Source organism: Otolemur garnettii, unplaced genomic scaffold, assembly GCF_000181295.1.
Source record: "Otolemur garnettii isolate 467f Iridium unplaced genomic scaffold, OtoGar3 scaffold00041, whole genome shotgun sequence".
NCBI classification, from domain to species: domain Eukaryota; kingdom Metazoa; phylum Chordata; class Mammalia; order Primates; family Galagidae; genus Otolemur; species Otolemur garnettii.
This window is the reverse complement of record NW_003852436.1, coordinates 4,826,209-4,843,908: the sequence shown is the minus strand read 5'-3', so window position 1 is coordinate 4,843,908 and position 17,700 is coordinate 4,826,209.

Here is a 17,700-nt window from a genome sequence, read left to right as displayed (position 1 = left end):
TTCTTGCCTCCACCTGTGTGCATGAAATATTTACCCAACTGCTACTTTTCCATGGGAAAAATGTATGTGTGTGCTTTCTGTGAAGAGTTATAAAGTCCCTCAACAAGTGTTTCCTTATTTAAGAAGGACAACTTCACAATTATAAAATATCTTCTTGTAACCAATGCTCATTCCTTTTTATAGGCCAGTAGAAGGCTAAAGAGATTGAGACACTCACAAAGCTTAGACTCATTCTAATTGTGTTTCCCCTGAAATTAGATTGGGTATTTTTTCTCTTGCCCTCAAAGATTCTGTTTTGGGGCAAACGGTGGTTAGGATTGGTGAGAGTTTGGAGATTAGAAAAATATTTTCAGATAAACAGAAAGTGAGAAATAGAAACGTAAGAACAGCTCCCTTTAAAAAGCAAGAACAGGAATTAAGCTACAAATAAAGAACAAAGGGCTTGCTTCCCCTTCAATCAGGAGATAGAATTTCCTCATGCATCTCTAGGGCATGTATTAGGTATATATACATTTGAAATACAGTTCAAAGTTATTCCTTTCTTCCCTACCTCAAACTCAGGCCGTATATTATACTTCTAGCCGATGCCAACACCCTGGCTGCTGGGTGGATGTTTTTTCTCCCTCAGCCAGTAGTGGGTAATGGAGAGCAGAGAGGAGCAGCACAGGCAGGATGGACACAGCGGGAAGGGAGGCCATTGCTCTACGCGCCTAGAGCCATGCCAACTCAGCTCTGCGCTAATTCTAGCATAAAGTTCCAGCCACTTTACTCCACTGACCTCACTTTTATCACTAGTTAAGTGAGAACTAAATGATGTCCAGGCCCCTTTTAATTCAGAGGTGTGGCAGCGGTTATGCCTGACTCTTTACTCCTCAATTAGGCCTGACCACTGTACTTTCACCTGCACGACTTCTCTGCACATGTCAGGCCTTGACCAGAGGCTGCTTGCCAAGCATATCACCCCGGCACAGATTCCAGCCAGCAGCAGAGACACCATTAATGAAGGTCACACACTTCATTATCCTCCAAAGTGAGGATCGTTGGGAGAGATTTTTAAAAACTCCCTGAGAATTCTTAGAGGCAGGGAAGACACACGGCTGGGCTTCAACCTTTCTCCTTCTTCTGCTTAACTGAGTGATTGAGAGAACACACTCAACTTCTTTGAGTCTTAGTTTTCCCATTGGTAAAATGGAATAATCACCCGCCTCATCCTCTCGAAGACATTGTGAGGCATAATTAACGTTTAAAAGCGTTGAGGTTTTGATGAGAGGCACTATGGAAGCGTAACCTATGATTATAACTGATTACAGAGCACCTGGGTGTAAAACAGACTCAGAATGACAATATCTTTACTTGAAGGCAGAGAAGGAAGAGTATGGAGATGGATGGAGTGAATAATGAAGGAGGAATGAAGGGGGACAAGCACAAAGAGATGGGACAGAACGGAGCAAGGCAAAAGGTAGACAATTTTAAAAAGTTAAATAGAAGAAAAGAAAATACAAAAGCACATTGGGGAATTACTAAAGGGACACGCTGTTCAGAACATATTAGGAATTTACAATAACTATAAAAGCTGTTATAAACAATAATATAAATAATGGCAAAAATTATTGGCTATTAGCATGTGTGGTGGGCAGAATTCTAAGATGGCCTGTGATGTTCTCCTCAGGGTGTGCCTGTGATCATATTATTTTACATGGCCAAGGATTTTGGAGACATTATTATGGTTCTTGATCAGCTGACATTAAAATAGGGAGATTATCTGAATATACCTAGCCTAATCACACGTGAGTTCTTTAAAAACAAAGGGTTTTCTTGGATGGTGGTAAAAACAGGTGTCCTAAAGATGCTCTCCTGCTGGCCTGGAAGAGCATCTGACCTGCGTATGGGGGCCACACGGAAAGTATCTGAGAACGGCCTCTAGACGCTAGCCAGTAGGTAGCAAGGAAAACAGGACTTTAGTCTTACGACTGCAAGAAACTAAATATTGCCTCCAAGGAATATGAACTTGGAAGTGGCTTTTCCCCAGAACTGCCAAACTCAGTGAGCTGATAATTTGATTTTAGCCTGTCCTGGGCAGGGAACCTAGTCATGCCACATGGGACTCTGAGTTATAGAACTGTGAACCAGTGAATGGGTGTTGTGTTAAGCTGCTAAGCTTGTTACTCAGCAATGGAAATCTAACACAGCAAGCGAGGTAATAAAAATTAGAAATATGTACAATATTACAACATTGCTCAATCAGAATTTAATACTCTTTTATTGATTGGCTTCTGGATTTCAGGTTAGGTTAAAATTTGGGAATCATAATATTAAAAATTGTGGGTTTCCTAACTGTGATTGTGATTGCCAAGGGTAAAATGAAATCTTAACAAGGACCCCAATTTTATTTTATTATTTATATACAAAATAAGAATAGTATTGCTGCACAACTTCTAGTAACATTTTTAGGTGTGTGTTTGTAAATTAAGTCATGTTTTGGGGAGTATTGAAAAGAGGTCTTTGGTGCACCTACCTTGAAAGGAAAGAGATAATTTTGCATATCACATATGACCTTTACATACTTATTTTTGTGAATCTCAATTTTTCTAAATTAGGTTTCCTTGTGGAAACCTAGGCAAACTTCTGCAGTAGTCAAAACTTTCTTTGACATGTAGCAAAATGGACTTATTTAAATTACATGTTCTCTGAATGTTTTCTTCCACTTTTTAATAGAGCAGTGCCAAACAGTGAAGGAACCAAGGAGAAGAAATTGGAGAAAGATTTGGAAAGGCAAAAACAAAAGCAAAAACAAACAAACAAGCAAAAAAAAAAAAAAGACTAAGTCATTTATTTGTTCTCTGGCAGTATTCAGCATCAATCGTTCCTGTTTTGCTGTCTCATCTTGTCCTGAAGATCAAGGTTCTGGTGAAGGACAGGAACACCAAGTTTGCAGTAGAGTCTTGTCCTTCCTTCCACCAGCTAACTGACAACTCCTGCTGACCTGTCTTCTATCGAGAGCAATGCCACCATCCATTAAGACGTCAAAGTGCGGAGTCATCTTCCGTCCCTCCCCCTCCCTCACCCCTCATATTTTACAATCGGTTGTCAAATTCCTACAAAATTCATCTTTTATTTTACCTAGCTCCACTGTCATTAACTAAAGTCCTTGTTCTGATTTGCCATTAGGTCATTCAGTTGTCTGATTTCCCATCGTTATCCATTCCACAAACCACTCAGAGGTAGTCTTTCTGAAATACAGTGTTGGTCTTAGCTTTGTTTTCACTCAAAGATTTTCAGATATTGCCTTTGGCTCCCAGAATAAAATCTAAATTCCTTACTTTGGTATTAAATTCCTCCATAATACAGACACCATTACTCCCTAGCCTTGTTTTTTCAGTGCTTTCTGTACATGTGCCCTAGCTGGTTTAGATTCCTGTGTCCCCAAAATATGAAGTTTGGAATCAAAGAGAGTTGTAATTAAATTCTGATTCCGCCAGTTACCAACTTTGTAAATTTAGATAATCTCCCAAATCTCTATCAGCCTTAATATTGTCATCTATAAAATGGGTGTAATACCATCTCTCCACAAAGTCACAGTGAGAATTAAATATGAGGATGTGTGTAAATTTTTGGGACATAAGGCCTGCCACACAAATGCTAAAGAAGATACTTTTTTACTATTATTTTTCCTCCCTTTTCTTCTACTCCTTTTCTTTCTGTATCTTCTGTATTTTGTGTTCATATTGTCATTCTTATGCCTGATATTTCTGTCTCATTGCTTTTGTTTGTGATGTTTTCTCTACTGGGAACTCCTGATTCTCCATTTCTGCCTATTTAATTTCCCACTGTCCACTATGGTGATGCTCCAGATCCCTTCCACTGTGAAGTATGAACAGTCCAATTCAACTCTGGTAACTCTCTTTCCTTTGCAGATTGGTTTAGGAAACTTTACATGGCCTAACCCTGGCCAATGCAATGTGCTGGGAATGTGCTACATCTTTCCAATGAAGGAGATCGTCCCTCATCTGTATTTGAACTTGGCTATATGTCTGGATGTGATGCTTAACATACCACTGCCCAACCAAAGAGGAAAATGTCTCCAGAAATGAAGGTGAAAAGGGAGAGAATCTGACCAATACCACAATGAGAATCATGAGCCTAGCGCTCTCTCTAGCTCTAACCTGCTTGCCATGTGAAATAAAAATCTGCTTTTAATTGGAGACTGTCTGAGTTGTGGCTTTCTTCTCCTTATAACTGAAAGGATACTAAATACTCATCCCACACCAGTAGAGGCCTTCCTGCTGCTCTCCTCACAAATCTTTCTTTACTGTGCCCTTGGCCTCTTTAATTCCCAAATCCAAATTTCCCTGAAAACTAAGCTTCTTCTCCCCACTCCCGCCATAATCCATAATTTTGGTGCAAACTGATTAGTACCAAATGGTATGAGGCTATAATCTTTATTTATTTAATTTATTATGAACATCTGTACGTTTTACTGCAGACAGATTCATGTGTTTGATTATGGGATGCTGCCTCCAACCCTGTTGGTTTAACAAACATTATGAACATTGGATTCATTTTGTAAAATTCAAAAATCCTGAATTTAGAAACACTTGCTAACTAAAGAAATGATGAGGTTTATGAATTTGGAAAAGAGAGCTTTCTTTCTTTCTTTCTTTTTTCTTTTTGTAGAGACAGAGTCTCACTTTATTGCCCTTGATAGAGTGCTGTGGCATCACACAGCTCACAGCAACCTCCAGTTCTGGGGCTTAGGGGATTCTTTTGCCTCAGTCTCCTGAGTAGCTGGGACCACAGGTGCCCATCACAACACCCGGCTATTTTTTTGTTGCAATTTGGCCAGGGCCAGGTTTGAACCCACCACCCTCGGTTATGGAGCTGGCGCCCTACCCACTGAGCCACAGGTGCTGTCTGAGAGCTTTATTTCTCATAAGAGGTTGCAGTCTTCAAGGTGGGCATTGTGACAGGCAGAAGAAGCCCAGAGCCAGATCATCTAGGCAGGGACAAGGAAATGGAATTTATGCAAAGCAGGGTGGCCAGAAATACATATTTATAAGACAGTCATGAATATTTATGAAAGGAAAACCATGTCTTTGGGCAGTTGAGCTCATGCCCCTTCATAGGTTGTATATATATAAAAATGGTGGCATTAGGGTTAGGGTTAGGGTTAGAGTTAGAGTTTAGGATTTGGGGTTAGGAATTTTGGGGCCTCTGTTGTCAAAAGGTGAGGCAGACACAAAACCCCTCTCAGTCTATCCTTCTTAGACTGGCCAGAGCCACTCTCCTCTTATCAGAAAGGGTAGTTGGCCACTTGTGCCGAAACTGCAAAAGGGAGGCGCATCCTTGATGGTTGATTGAAATCAGCAGTGGAACAAGTCTTTACAAAGGCTGGTTCTCTTGATTCCTGAGGGAATAGTGCTTAAAGAGGGAGGGAGAGGTGTCTGACCTCTTACCCCTCCTGGCAAGGAACTCAGTTTTAATGTTTCTCTGAGGACCCCCTTGTCCAAGAGGGAGGTTCTATTAATTCAGTTGGTGTGGAGGGGCCTTTTATTCTCACATTTCTAGTTTTAGTGGTTTTTAATAAACACTGTGATCCTGTCCTATCAAATTTCTCCTGCTTGCTCATTACCTAACTTACCCAGTCTGATAGTTAAGTTCTTAAACTTGCCACGTAGTGCTAACATTGGCAGCTCTGGACCAACAACTCATTAAGGTTTTGTAATGTTGCCATATCAGTGTATCACAGCTATGTTTGTGTAGATGTGTGGCAGTGTCTTGCTGAGTGATTGCTGGTGTGTGTTTTTGTGTGCAGCTGAGTGGATGTTGGAGCTTGAATTAGAGCAATGAACAAATGTTAGATTTCTTATTAAACTTGGTAAGAATGGAAGTGGAATCAGGGATGTGTTAGTCCACATTTTTGGTGATAATGCCATGAAGAAAACGGCAGTGTACAAATGGATTAAACATTTTTCTGAGGGGAAAGAAAGTGTCACTGATGAAGAGAGTTCAGGGTGGTCAGTAACACGCAGAACTAATGAAAAACATTGCAAAAATTTGTCAAATTGCACATCAAAATCATCAACTGATTCTAAGAAGCATAGCAGACCAAGTTAACACTGATAGAGAAACAGTTAAGAAAACCTAACTGAAAATCTTGTCTAACAACTCATGGCTCTTGCATCACAACAATGTACTGGCTTACACAGTGCTATCTGTGAGGGAGTTTCCAGCCAGTAAACAATTATACTGGAACACACTGTTTCTTCACCTAATCTTGTTCCTAATGACTTTTTTTCTTTATTTGAAGATAAAGGAAATGTTGAAAGGAAGACATTTTGATGACATTCAGGATATCAAGGGCAATACAATGACAGGACTGATGGCCATTCCAGAAAAAGCGTTCCAAAATTCCTTTGAAGGGTGGATTAGGTACTGATGTAGGTGCATGTCTTCCCAAGAGGAGTACGTGAAGTTGACCGTAAGTGATATTCAGCAATGAGATATGTAGCACTTTTTGTAGGATGAGTTCACAAACTTAATTATCAGGCCTCTTATTTATTTCTTGCCTCCCAACCAAGAATGATGGCAGAGATCCTGTCCCTCTTGTTCCTTCTATCTAGAATCCAGAACAGTAATCGGGTGCTTAGTAAATATTTATTAAGTGAATAAACAGATGCTTTCATATGTAAAGTACCTGGTGCTCTAGTATAGATTGGGCTGGGAGGAGAGGAAAGAAAGGTTAGGGAAAGTTTCTTCCAAGAGTTGACATCAAATGTGACTTGCTTAATTACCTAAGCTAAGTTACAGATGAGGAGGGGGAAAAGGAACAGTGTGTGCAAAGGGGAGTGACATGACAAAGGAAGGAAATAAATCCAGTGTGGGCGAAGCAGAGAATTTAAGAAGGGTATAGCAAGGGATGAAACTGGAGAGCGAGTACGGAGTTTTTAAATAATGTTAAAGGATTTGGATTTTATCCTTTGGGCAAAGGAGAGTGATGATATTGTGAAGGTACCAAATTGTTTAATCCTTCAACAACCTCTGAAGCAGGTACTGTTATTCCATTTTGCTGTGAAGAAGTTTCAGGGTCATGGAAGTTTAAGTGACTAGCCCAGTGTAGCACAGTTAATCTGTGGTGGAGCTGTGACAGTCATCACAGTCTGGTAGTAGATTGTGGCAGTCTGCCTCTACCCTTCTTGCTTTCTTTTAGGAGAATGGTGAAAATGCTTTATGGGAAGCAGAAAACCTTTGATGATGAAGAGTCCCCACCATCAACACGAAATAACACTTTCTGAACTTCTTGGCTGGCTGAAACACTAAGCTGATGATTCCAGTGTCATGGAGCTTGTGTGCTAATTAGATTTGATCCATTCCACTGAGAGAGCCTGGGCATCTACCTCCATCAGCAGTCTTCTCTTCCTAATCCCAAACACCTTAGTTGCACAGGGGTGAGATTGAGCAGATGAACGTAGATCAAGCAGATGAACATAGATCAAGCACCAGTGCATTAGAAAATGCAGCCTGGATGTCCAGGCCATTTTGTGTCTACAGCACTGTTCATGTGCACAGAGGATTCTGTATCACTGTTAGAATAGTTTAAAGATCATTTCTGTACCTTTATATTCCGTCATCTTCTTTATCAGAGTCCTTTGTAGACTGACAGGAACCTCTGCATGGTCAATGGCCTCTTATCAGGAATGTATGTTCTTAAATTACCTACCTCACGAGAACTTGGAGGAGAGTTATTCCAGAATGCGAAATGGTTAAGTCATACATATGTGCCATAGTATATTATGCCTATTGCAAGCAAATTAAATTTCTCAGATCAGTAGCATATTTCACAGGCTATCAGCTCCCATGCAGGCCTAGCCTTGAACCTTCATAAGTGGTCAATAGAATCATCCCTGCTCCAAACCAAACCAAACCACACGTACAAATTGAAAATAAAATGGCTCCTCTCTGTCATGTGTTTTAAGGTACTTGAACACATAGTTTGAAGATTTTTTCCTTGTTTCTCTTTGCTAATGTTAGGGGCTCTTCCTTTAGGGAGAAAAGACAGAGCATATATAGACGTTCACTAGAAGTTGCTCATAAAGATTTAGGAAGTAAGTACTTGCAGATATGGCACCAGCAATGTGGTGGAATAGCAGTGGGATCAGTATTGCAGTCAGAAGGCCCCGGCTTCATTGCCAACTCTATCACTCTTTGGCTATGACCTTTCAGAAAGTCATCTACTTTCTCCGAGCCTCAGTTTTCCTACCTGCAAAGTGAGATGCTATATCTACCTCATAGGGAAGTTGTGAAAATTAAATTACATTACACAAATGAAATGTGCATTGAAAGAATTATGCAAAATCTGCTATTACTATGAATAATTGATACGGATGGGAATAGGTTAAAGTCTTTAAGAGTTTTTAGTTTAAATGTACGAGTAAATTCATAGTTGTTTGGATACAAAGTGGACATTGACCAAGGGAGCTCTGTGGAATAATTTCTGATGTCATTTGTACAGTTCTGTGAAAATTGTGTCCTAACAAGTGCAGTCGCATTAATGAAGAATTGGAGTAAACTCTAAAGTGTCTTAGAAAAGAAACCTGGGGCGGTACCATGTTTGGCATTTAGCATTTCTGGTAACATATTTGAAATAATTTAATGAGTTTTTTAGAAAGTTTGACAACTGTGATTCTCTTGGTCTGATATAATGGGAGAGGCTGAGACCCCGATATGTGTCAGGTCATAGGAGTCAACTTAAGATCATGTGTCCTCAGCGTCCAGGTGCTTCCTTCACTTCCTTCCATGGTTAAGGAAACTCAGAGCATGTTGACTGATCCTGGAGCTTTGTTTTACTCTGATAAAAACATCAGGAGTCTAGAGTTTTAAGAAATTGTCAAGAGAGGGGCCAGCAAAAGAAGAGAATGGTAGCAGCTATGGTGCCTTGAACTTTAAATATTCTGGTGGAAGTTTGAACACATCAGATAATGTAAATTTTTCACTAAGGGAGGCTCTTTCCCAGGGCAGCTAGTAGCACAGATTCTGGGTCCAGAATAATCTACACTCCAATTTCTGCTTTGATCCTTTCTTGTCTGCAACCTTAGGCAGGTTACTCAGTTTGAGCTAACTCATACATCTGTAAAATGGGAATAGTAATGATACCTTCACTTAATTATTGAATTGATTAATGAAACAGCACAGTGCATGGCCTGAAATTAACACTCAGTAAATGGCTACTGTATTTAGAGATTATTTCAAAACTTTAAAAAACTGGTCTTTCAATCTATTCCTATAATTTCTTTCCTCGAGGAAGAGAGTTAAACAGCCAGCAAAATAACAACCAGATATAATGCTATTATTTTGACTCTTTGTCCATTTCTTTCTTCATGAAAAAGTAGGTAAATGACTAGAATTGAGGGGTGCAATCCCTGAATAAATGGAGCACAGCAGTGTGAAAGCCCAGGCATGGGTAGGGGCTAGGGATTATGTACTTAAGGTTTTGCAAGTACTTGAACTCAAAATGAAATGAAAAAAGAACAAAAACAAAAACAGCCCCTGACACTGCATGGCATCCACTAATACTTGTGGTGCAGTGCTTTTTTTAGAAAGAGTTGCTAAGTGGAGAAAAGAAATATTAAATCAATGGATTTTTTCCCCAGTCTATAAGAGGATATCCTTTATTTGTTGAAGAAATGACACTCGCAATATTTACAGAAATAGGCCAGGAGCCAGAGGAGAAGAAGAAAAAGAAAAAACCAAACCAACGGGTAAGATGCACTGTGACAATACACGGAACCTGCCTGCCACCTGCAGCAAGAAGCCTTAGCAATGACTGAAACCTTTTTGTCACAATCGACCTATTTATTGCCCAGAGAGCTGAGCCAGAGACAACTGCAATGTTGACGGAGTGGGGAGACATCTCAGTGGGGCCTGTAACGGGAAGAAGTCCAAAAGGACTTTGGAGGGAGGGCAGGCAGAGAGGGATTGGCCTTAGGAGGACAGTAAACCACTTATGTTCAGAGGTGGCTCAACTATAGTTCTAGGCTCTGTTCCCTGGGGAGGCCTGCTGCTTTCAGAAATCTGGCCTGCAGGAGAGACCACAGGCTTAGCTACCGTGGAGAGCGGTGCCCTCTGCTCCTGTGCCTGGCTCTGCACGCGGAGCCTGGTTTATGGGTGGGCAGAAGAACACAGTCTGGCAGTTCCCGGCTCTGGCAGTTCCTGGCTCTGTACTACAAGGCCCAGGGGTCCAAAAAAGACACATGCTCCCTCTTGAGCTGAATGGTGTGAAACTGTGAAGGTGAATACCACTTACTTTACCCCTCTTGACTTCAAATACTCATCTGAAAAACAATCTTATAAAGAGAGCTTTATTGTGTAATAACACCCAGCAAAGGTTGGGAGTCTCTGGGGATCAAGCGTAGACAGATGTTATTTTGATGGGCCTGTAAGCAATGCTGTTATTACCACCCTGAGAGGGGACACAGCTTTGCTCTCGGCACAGTTAATCAGATGCCTCAAAGTAGCGATGACAGTGAAGAAGAGGTGGCTGAAGAGAATTCAGTGTTTGGGTCTTTGGGAAGTCGAGGCAGCCTAAAATTTGCTTTTGAAATGAACTCAGGGGTAGAGTGACATGGAGAATCCTGGTTTTGAAACAGCAGGAGGCGGCATTGGAGAGGCTGCTGGCTGCAAGCCAACCTGGCTAAGAAGTCTGCTGAGAGGGACGGGAACAGTTGCTGGTGGAAGATGTCAAGAGCACACTGCTGGCCTCTCTTCACCTCCACTGTCCTCCACGATCTAGATAGTATCCCTCCCTCAGCTTCAGATACGCTGTGGCGGTGGTTCGTGGCAGGGTCTGTGGAGGCAGAGAGGAGGAGATGGGGAAGGGAAAGCCAAGGTCAGGTAGAGAAAGGCTCACAAGAGCAATGGAGGGCACTTTGGAATCTTCCCAAAGCAGAGATGGAGTAATCTTTAAGGACCCGGGATGTTATTCTTCCTCTCTTCCTGCCACTTTAAGCTTTGATACCGCTGTGCTGTGTTGCAACCTCAAGTCTCATGACAATGTTGAGAGTGAATCATTGACAATGTTAGTCTGTACCCAGCTCTTGCCCACAGCAGAGTGGTGAGCTGCTGCAATGCCTGTCCTGGGGAGATTTCCATATCTTCTTCTGAAGGAATTTTTTTCCTCTTTTCCCTCTCCCTTCCCTTCCCAGTCCTCTTCTTCTTCCTCTCTCTGACCTTCTCTTTCTGTCTCTGTCTGTGTCTCTCTGTTTCTCTTACTATTTCTTCCCTCTGTTGATGTTGGTTTTCTATTTTAGTTAACTTTAATCTCACCACCCAGGGTGGCAGTCATTAATTTCAAAACTGTTACATAAGGTGGGAGGCACATGGCGTTCTGCTGTGGGAAGGAAGCTGTTAACACAGTTGAACACCTCTTTCTTAACAAAACAGAAAGTGGGTATATATGTGACAGACAGAAGAGAGAAAAAAGAGAAAAAGAAAAAAAAAGGTGGGAGACATATTGTGACACACCTTTTGGGGGCAAGGCACACTTCTAAGAGGGACTATACCTAACAAATGCAATCAGTGTAACCTGGTTCTTGTACCCTCAATGAATCCCCAACAATAAAAAAAAAGAAAAAGAAAAAGAAAGGGTGGGAGACATGGCAGACTCCGGCTTCGGGGTGATGGAGCAGCCACTCAGTGGCAGAGAACTTACCCCAGCTAACCTCCTGGGCCACACTCGATGCTTTGTCACTAGCGCCTTCATTTTGCCTCATGTTGCCTCAATTAACTGTGAAAGTCAAGGTATCATTTAACACATGGCTGTGAGAATCACCAGGCCAAATGCTAGATTCTTTGGCGTATGCTGTGCTTAGGAACAACACAATTTTTCTTCACTTACCGTCATGACTGCTAAAGAGAGGAGTATGGAGCTCTTGGATTGCAAGGCCCTGGAGAAGTGAAGACAGTTAGGCAAATATTAGTTCATCCGCGGTGATCCTCTCCTTTGTGTACACTCTGAACTAAAACAACAGCCTCTTAGCAGAGTGGTTGAAGTTAAAGTGTTCTGACACACATCTAAAAAGGACCTTTGAAACAGTCATTTGCCTCTGTGGTATACAAAGCCTCTCAGAGTTTCAGGGAGGAGGAAATTCATGTGCTCTTAAGGTGTCTGCTTCTTGCATGGGTATAAAGTGAAATAGAAGTTATTCGGTGATACTGGGATTCTGAAGGTGATAAAAGACAAGGAAATAGTCTGGAGCAGGGTACCCTCTCTGCTGCCAGAGAGTGAATACATTAGCAAGGAAATCCTGGACTTAAACGGGCTAAATTCATTATTTCTTTCTATTGCTAACATTTTGTTTGGATAACTGAAAAAGATGAAGTGGAAAAGGGAACCATTCACGTCTCATAGGGGAGGAAAGCCCTGGTGGGGTCTGATATTGGAGAACACATTTTTCTAGGCCTGTTCCTTCTAGTGAAAATATTACCTTTGTGTCTCTGCCAATGGGTGCGTTCTCCTTTGCAATTCAGGATTATTTGTCCCGTTGTGGTTGTTTTATGCTCCTTCAGAATTCTTCCCTTCTTCTTTAGTATTTGCTTGACTTTCAGCTCCAGCTCATGATGTACACGCAATCGTTTTTTAGAAGATGAAGCTAAAAGGCATTGGCTCTTGGCTTCATTTCCATAAAAGTTGCTCTTGGTTTGAGGTTACACACATCTTCCCATTTGGAAACAGGTATGTGCATCTCTTACTTAGAATCAGATGGTGAGTTAATAAGGCCCCCTCCTTGGAATGGAGCCAGTACTAAATAACTTTCATTGTACATTAAGCTGAGGCATGAGAGAATGACATCCAGGGATACAGACTGGGCATTTTGGTTCTGAGCTAATCCGTGGGCTTGCTCCAGGGTCTGAGGGCGAGAGGGCTGGCTTATCAGGTTCTCGCTGTAGTAGGTCCAAGTTGCCTAGCTCTGTGACACTTGATGAACCTCCAGAACACACCAAGATCATGCTGAATTTGCTGGGATTCTAGGGATAACAGCTTCTTTGGGGGGTTTGTTTCAACCATGTCTACCTTTTTCTTCCTGAAGAATACCTACTTTGAGTGTGTTGAAATGCACAGGAGAAAATGTAGGAGTCCAGAGTATTATAATATTTGAGAGTCTCACACAGGACCCTGGTGAAGATTTAGTTTTATGCAATTCTATAACTGCTCACCCTACTCAAATGGGTTCCTATGTCTTCATGAATTCCTCTTTTGGTGGGGGTTCCAAAGCAGAATGAATTTCTGGAAACGTCTATGATCCACAGTCATATCCTCCAGTATTCCTTCAAATTTTCAGAGTCTTAATAAGGAGGCCAAGTATTTACTTGGATCATTCTCATCTGGCTTTTCACCTACACAAGTTCTAGGTGCCTTCCAACCTCTTCACCTGCTCTAGAATTTTAGTTGGCAGGCAGTTGTGGCTCAGAAAACTGAAGGTGATTGGTGCTTGAGAAGAAAAGGATGGATCACTAAAGTATCTTTCCCTAAAAATAATGATTCATTCACTTTTTACTGTCCCATAAGAAGATTGTTAATTTAAACTGTAATTAGCAAGGACTTAGCAATCTCAATCTTGTAGTCAAATCCAATTGTGTGTTTGTGAATCTATGTTGCTTATATTTCCCTTGCAGTTGTTTTATCCTCCTTTCACTGTGTGTGTTCACTCAATTCATAGTCGTGACACAGACCTGACATCTGAAATGAGAAATATTTCTTTGCTTCTCACTATCCAGACTATCACTTCTATTAGTACATTTCTCTAAGTAGTTTTGAAATTCTCTATCACATAGCCTTTTATATTCCCAAGGAATATTTGAATAGTACAGAAAATTTTTAGAAACTGCACAAAATTTGGTTCTCAGAGCAGAAACAATTCATAATTAAATCCATGTATTTATTTCTTTGCCAGTGAGTTTGGAAACTCAGTGTCAACAGATGGGCAAGTCATAACTTTCTCAATTAGGGACAAGTGTAACGAATCACTTATGATAGGTATTCCAAGTGGTCTTTTCAATAAAGCATTTATGAAGAAAAAGTATATGGGAAAGAACAAAAGTATGTATAAAAATGACATTTTCATTTCTATTAGGCTCAGATATAGAGTATAACTAGTAAATTACTTTGAGTTGACTGGTTGACAAGGGATCGATGATATCACAATCAAGGCATTTAGTAATTACTTATTTTTCTAAACTAACTGCACTTAAGTTTTCTTAGCATCTAAAGAATGAAGATATAACAGTTGCACAGACAGGATCATATTTTGAAGTCAAATAGTCCTTCATTTGAAATAATCTTTGCATAACCTTCTTCAACTTTGAGTCTCAGTTACTATTAAGACAGATAAGAATAGCTGACTCACGTACTAGTTGTGAGAAATACATATGATGCCACAATCATCAGAAAAATGCAAATCAAAACACCCTGAGATACCACCTAACCCCAGTGAAAATGGCCCACAGCACAAATTCCCAAAACTGAAGAAGTAGGCATGGACGTGGAGAGAAGGGAACTCTTTTACACTGCTGGTGGGACTGCAAATTAATACAACCTCTTTGGAAGGAAGTATGGAGAATCCTTGAAGACCTCAAATTAGACCTCCCATTTGATCCTGCAATCCCATTACTAGACAACCATCCAGAAGAAAAAAAAAATCATTTTATCATAAGGACATTTGCACTAAACTATTTATCACAGCTCAATTTCCAGTTGCCAGTCAACTCAGGAATGGATTAACAAACTGTGTTATATGTATACCATGGAATACTATTCAGCCATAAAAAGATGAAGACCTTACATCTTTTATATTAACCTAGATGGAGTTGAATGAAATACATTCTTCTTAGTAAAGTATCATAAGACCGGAAAAGTAAGCATCCATTGTACTCAATACTAATATGAAACCAGTAGACGGTCTAATATACACCCACATAAGAGGAAAACTCAATTCAATTCAAGAAGGGAGAAGGGGGAAGGAGGGGGAGGATAATGGAGAAGGGAGTGGGGTTGGTGTGCTCCCACCTAATGGGCATAATGTGGGGGTGTATGGTACACCCCCTAGGGGTGGGACACAACTACAATAGGGTCTGAACCTAACAAATATAAACCTTGTAACCTAATTCTTTGTACCTTCAAATTAACCCGAAATTAAAATAATAATATTTGGTGCCACAAATAAAGCAGGTAATATACCACCTGGCACATAGTAGGATACAGCAAAAGGTAATAACTATTTTTATCATTTGTGTTGTCATTGTTGTTTAAATCTACATGATCAACCCAAGCTTTCCCTCGCAGCTATTTTGCTAGGTATTCCTTCTCACACAGTCTCATCTCCAAGGTGCTAACCTCCTGGTTCTGTAACCCAGCCTACTAAGTTCTCCAGGTGCAGTGCTTCCACACAGGAAAGCTTTTTGGTCCTTCTTACAGGCTTTTTTCAGGTCAGACCTTTGCTTTCCTAGAGATTTTCTAGGATCTGTAGAGTCTTCTGCCCAAAAGGAGGCTGTCAATTATGACAATTCCAGGCTTTACAGATCTTTCATGAGGGCCAAGTAATTTAGGGTCGTAGAAGACAGAATTGGTGAAAGAAAACCTGTACTGGACATTTGTTGGTTGTCTGCTTGGCACCCCTGTTTTGCTACTGAGTCTACTCCTAAAAGGTGTGAAAGGAGAATCCATTTGCAGATTAACTGGTGACTCCATCTCAGAAATGTTTCTCAAAGTCGGCCTCACCTGCTGGTGTCTCCGTTAAATGCTCCTGGACTATTCGAGTAGCCTGGGAGTCTCTGAGTTCTACCTTATTCCTTCTCCAATTGCTTCCTCTGTTTAGCCGTGCACTCATCCAATGAGCAATACTAAGTCCCCTGATGTGTCAGGCAGTGGACTGAACATAAGTGGTAAATCAGTCTTCAGGAATGTCAGAGGCTGGGATCCATGTGCAGCCAAGGCCAACCTCCTTGTCCTTCTCTCTCCACCTGCATCTTGTTGGGCAGATTTGGTGGGTGTATATGGACCTTTGGGGAGGGTGGGAGAGATGGAAAGTTATAGTGTTTGGGTCCTACCATGTCCCTTGGAATGAATGTGAACACCCATGATTAAACAAGCAAGGATCAAAGAAATTATTTTCATGACAGTTTCACTTTGTGCACTTTTGGACACAAACAATTGTTTTGGAGCCCCAGTCATAAGAGTTAGGGTGAGAGCCTTTCTAAGTCTCTCTGCATGGAAACCAGTACCTCTCTAGAGCATTGCAGACCAGTGGATCCCTTGGTCGATAGGGGGACCACCATCATTAATACTGAGGATTCCTTAAGCAGCTTTTTAGGCAGTAAGCTTGGACAGGCAGAAGCCAGAGCAGTGGAGGAGAACTTGACTGATCACTGGTGACTGATAGATAGTCTTGTTTTTAATGTTGAACCCTCAGAAAAAAATGTGCGTACATAGAGGACAAAAGTAACTGAGATTCTGCAGTGACATAGGGATCTGGGGTCATTATAATGGGGCTACCTATGTCAATGCACCTAAATTATACTTTCAGGCTTTTAGAAAATCCAACTATGGGGTCCACTTTCCCCAGCAAATATGAACATATTTATACCTGACTTTGGCAGCCCAATTTCAAATTTCCCAGACTACTATGTAAAGTTCTTCATAATCTGACCCCAACCACCTTCTCCCCATTCAGCCTGTTGTCCAGCAACTTCCTTTCTCCATGTTCTCAGATTGTTGTTTTGTATCACTCCCCCAATTTCCTACATAATATATTTGCCACATGAATTTGTTTCTGATTTATTTTCATAGTTTCTCTGTCTTAGTCCATTTTCTGTTGCATATAGCAGAATATTTAAAACTAGGTAAGTTATAAAGAAAGAAAATTTATTGCTTATAGTCCTGGAGGCTGGGAAGCCCAAGGTTTCAAGGCCATACCTGCTGGGGGGCTTCTCCATGGTGGAGACTTCTCTGTGGAGTCCTAAGATGGCACAGGGCATCACATGGTGAGGGGTCGAGTGTGCTAGCTCATGCCTCTCTCCCTTTTCTGACAAGGTCACCAGTCCTACTCCTCCAAAGCCTACTAACCCATTAAATCATTAATCCATTAATCCATCAATAGATTAGTCCATTTATGAGGGCAGAGTCCTCATGACTCAATCACCTCTCAGAGGCCCCACCTCTTAATACCACTTCATTGGCGATTATATTTCAAGGGAAATTTGGGGGAAAGAGGACAAACATCAAACCATAGCACTGTCCATTAGTTAATGAAATAACTGCTTCTCTTGTCTTGCTCACTAACCCATTTAAAATCTCCTTGGAGGTGGGCCAGGAGCCACGATTTAGATTCTAAGTAAGTACTTGTCGAATAAATATATAAACTTAATGAGGCCCAAGAACCTCAGAATAGTAGAAGATCAAAATTGGCAAAAAAAAATAAGACAACCAAGTCTTTACAAATTAGATAAATACTTGTTGGTTGTCTACTTAGAATCCATTTTTTCCTATTCTTCTCTAACAAATGGTTGATTTTTAGAGACAACTACTTCTTCCATACAGCTGAGGTGCTCCTGGGGGAGCAGTCCCACCAGTCCAATCAGAGTACACTGCAAGTCTGTCCTTAAAATGTATAGCAGACGCATCGTCTCTGAATGTGTACCCTCAGATGATGG